Genomic DNA, 4,254 nt, shown 5'->3' on the forward strand with positions numbered 1-4,254 from the left:
ATCTTGAGGGGGGGGGGGGGGTCAGGGGAGAAGCATTTCATAAAGCTGATTGGGAAGGTTTGCTGTTTGGGGAAACCTTGACGAAGGAGTATAATACCAAACCTCCCCTGTGGTAGAATACCACCAAGCCAGTCTGAAATTTTGTTTTGCTAAGTTGAAAACAAGTTTGTTTCAGCTTGGAGGGGAATCCCCATGCTAATTTTAAACCTTTCGAGTTCTAACTATGAAGTTTGTTCTGTAGTAGTGCTGCTAAAGCAATGTAAATAAATAAAAGGGGCAAAAGCAAAACATACATGACTAACACTAAACCATGCTACCAAGCACTGAGAACCAACTCTCTTGGCTGAAATAAGGTGTTAAATCTGTAAAGATACCAGCTGTAAATAATGTATATAAAAATAAGTCTAAAAACAAATTTTAAATGTTCTAGGTAACTTGTAACTGAAGGGAATACCCTTTTCAAAGCTAACGGGGGCTTCAAAGAAAGTAGTTAAAATGAGATGTGTTGATCTTTATGTCAAAGCATTTACTCAAAAAAATGCTTTCCCCCTTTTTACTTTGAGAAATTTTAACAGGTGTAATAAAAGTTTATGGATCAGAGATAGATGTTCCTATTTGTCCAGCAGACTCTTCCCATTTCCTTTTCCTCCATGCTGAAACTGTCTCCTTCACTCTTCTGCTCTTTCAACTGGGAAGTTGGTCTCCGATTCCTTTTTCCATAGCAGAAAGAAGAAAGGGCACAGGCGCCATTGCCCAAATCACAAGAATAGGTTGGTGGCTTGTGAAAGGTGGTGAGACAGCTCAGATGCTGTCAAGACCAGACCCTGTTGCCACAGAGCGAAGTAGAGATGTCAACGAGAAGGATTTCCAGCGCCGGATGCAGTTGTTTCGCCTCCTTCCAATCCAGACCATGGGGCCTCTGTGTCTTGATGAGAAGTGAAGGTGGTTGAGGGATGAGTGCAGTGAAAAGGAGTCTGAAAGTCAGGAGCTGTTTGCTATGTTGGACCCTAAGGATGTTATCTGAGTATCTCATCCAGCTGCCTTTCCTGATGAGTGCAATTAAGCCCCATGAAATAAACAGTAATTGCAGGTTGAGCATGCTTTAAGCGTTTTACAGTAGCATTCTCTGCTCTGCAAGTGCTTCCAGCCAAAAAGGGTCCGCTCCACACCTGTACAGCATTTGCAACAGCGGCAGGATGAAAGGCAATCTCCCGTTTCAGGAATGCACTCTGAAGAAGAAGTTTGTTCAGGTTAACCTGCCACCATCCTGGTTAAAAATGAGGAAAAAACGCATCCAGGCTTCATGGGTGCTACTTTCCCCTATACTTTTTACATGCAGAAAACTGTTTTTTAAAGCATTTTATACGACAGACCCTAGCTGCTGCCTAGATAGCCATGTTGGGCAACACGAGCAAAACAGGTGAGACGCTCTCGGCAATAAACGGTGTTCTGCAGTTGATAGCAGAGGATTATATGCATGCATGCAAGTCTCTGGAAGAGCATTGTTTTCAAGGCATTTCATGCAGCTTGACAGAGATACCATAGGTCCGTGGGTATCATGGTCTCGTGGACAGAGACAAACGTGGAAGATCATGCAGTTGGTGGTTAGCTTTAGTCAGGGCAAGTTAGAAAGTTCTTGCAGGCACAAAGGCACGCAGAGCAAATACATGCCGGCGTGGAAGCGAGAAGCACTGAATGCCTTGAACAGAGGAACCCAGGTGAAGCACGGCTGTGGGTGGCACAGGCAAATGCCTCACTGGACATAGCACCAACAAACGTTTACAGTGCCATCGGCATTTACAGGCGTTTGCAGTGCCATTGGCTGCTAGTTTTCATATGTGCAAATTCCCCACCTGTGGGTACAATCTTAGCGGACTCTTTCAATAAACCCAGTATTTAAGCTGTGCTAGAACATCGTAAGGCAAAGGACTTCTTTGGTTGTCATAATTGTATTTACCTATACCACTCTAAATAACTACTTCTGGGTTACTCAAATTTAGTTTTTTGTTGGGGCTTTTTTGGTTTTGATTTGTTCTACAATAGAAAATCTCTGCAGATTTACAGCAAAAACACATGGCAACGTCCTTGCTCACTTTGAGTGCTGTCACACGGTGCAAACATACACCCCAGTTGTTTCATGCCTGCTCAGGCAGGGCTTTAAACAATCGCTTGCTTCTCTCCAACTGGCCTGCTCATGAGCCAAGGAAATAAAAGGGTGGGCAGGTCACCAGGAACCGGGGTGGCTGTTGAAATCCTGTTGATGTTAATACAAAGGTAACAGGGAAAAGGTGTCCACTTTCAGATTGTCAAGAAGTTCGGTGTTGCCAGGCACAAAGAACTTTTCTAGAGTATTTGTTAATAATGCATCCACTGTACATTGGGCACCTGGGAAGCTATCGAAGAAACAGCAGGCTTTGCAGGATCCTGCCTGTTTGGTCAGTTGCCCAAGCACGGATAAGAAAGCCGCCTCACGAAAATAATCTGTCCTTTACACTGCCAGACCTGACTGATGCCTGTTGTCGATGCTCCTACCTCTGTAATTGTCGAGGGAGCTTTTTTCACATGAGCTTCTCTTTGTATTCCTAATTGAGTTCCAATTCTTTATACAGCTAATTCTTCTTATTAGTCTGATTAACTTTGGTGGGCCAGCGGAAGGATTTGCAGGATCAGATCCTGCGTAGTCAGCATGTTGTTCTGCTACCTAAAAGCACCGTAATGATTTCTTAGCTGACTTTATGCGCTCATTCCATGTTCCTTGATAAATCCTGAGCCTCTCTTGCGGTTTGTTCTACCTACCCCCAAAAGCTATCGCCTTTGTTTTGGATGTCTTTTTAACCCGCTGAGCTCAAACAAACAAGCAAGGTAAAAAGCAGTACTGTGATGCAAACTTGTGACACTTTAATAGATGCTCATCAACCACTCAGGCAGCATTATAATTGGTTTTAAGATGCTGTTCCCTTCAGTTACAGCCATAAATGCAGGTCAGATGCAACGCATTGGACACATTAAGTTAAGAACAAGAAAGGCTGTTTAAATGCATGTAATTTTGGGTTGCTTTTTTACAGAGGCCCAATTTGTCATTCTTCAAGGTATAGTTTTTGTTTCCTGTGACTCATCCCTAACACCCTTGCTTCAAGCAAACAGTTCCTAGGATTTTCTCTTGTGTTTTCCATTTTTTTGCTACAGTCTCAGCTGTGTTTGGTATTAAGCTTTCTTGTGAACCATGACCACTATTTTCCTATTAAACTTTTAAAAAGGCTGGGATCTATCATTCTTATAGCGAAGTGCTGAATGCAGAGCTGGTGGGGGAAAAGCATCATTCCTAAATCCATTCCAAACAGAGTATCTCATAAAGTTTTGCCATACCTTTTTCTATCAGAAATCAGTTATGAATTCTGAAACTATTTTATTTTACTGATTATATGCCCTCAGTATACTCTGTTCGCTTAGTTGATCTTACTTGCATTTCCACATACAAAATACATTTAAATACCCTAAGGAAATTCAGTGATATTTTCAATTTCTCCTTACAAAAGTCCATCAATTTTATATGCATCTTTGTTTTCTGCATCAGTCCCACACTGATTTATCCCCTGGGCTTTAAAACTGATCCTGCTATGACATTGTTGTGTAGCTTACCCAGACAGTTTTTCTGTGTTACTTAACATCTGTGTCTGATGTATTTTCAGTTGCAGGACCAACTATATTAGATTTAGTCACTAGCACAGCAACAGACTGAATCAGCAGCCCGGTTGGTTATGGCTATTCTGATTTTCTGTATCACTTGTTCCATTTAAACCATAGCATGGTACATGGAAAAGTCAGATTACTTTCTGTATTCAGAGGAGACCTTTTTTTTTTTCTTTCTCTTTTGGTGCAAGAATATAGAGGCGGTGATTTTGCTTGGTTGACAGATCTCGCCTACATTTCTGCCATCAGAAGCAATCCCTCAGCTCATCACAAACGCCTGCATTTCTGAAGGCTTTTAGACGGACAGAGATCAGGCGTGTTTGCGCGCCAGCGTTTCACCATGCCGTGAGTGGCACGCATGCACTGGTGGGGTACAGCCCTTTGCCCATGTCTGCGCAGAGCATCGTCCATCTTCTTTTGACCTCATTTCACCTGCTGTCCTGCAACCTCTGTCCCTCTCAATCCCCGAGAACTCAACCAACCGCGACCAGCCCCCTTTTAAACATCAGGAGGCAGGAGTGAATACGAGACGGAGCGGGGGGGCACCGCGATGCTCTCCTAATT

This window comes from Aptenodytes forsteri, unplaced genomic scaffold (assembly GCF_000699145.1).
Source record: "Aptenodytes forsteri isolate BGI_AS27 unplaced genomic scaffold, ASM69914v1 Scaffold81, whole genome shotgun sequence".
In the NCBI taxonomy this organism is placed as follows: Eukaryota; Metazoa; Chordata; class Aves; order Sphenisciformes; family Spheniscidae; genus Aptenodytes; species Aptenodytes forsteri.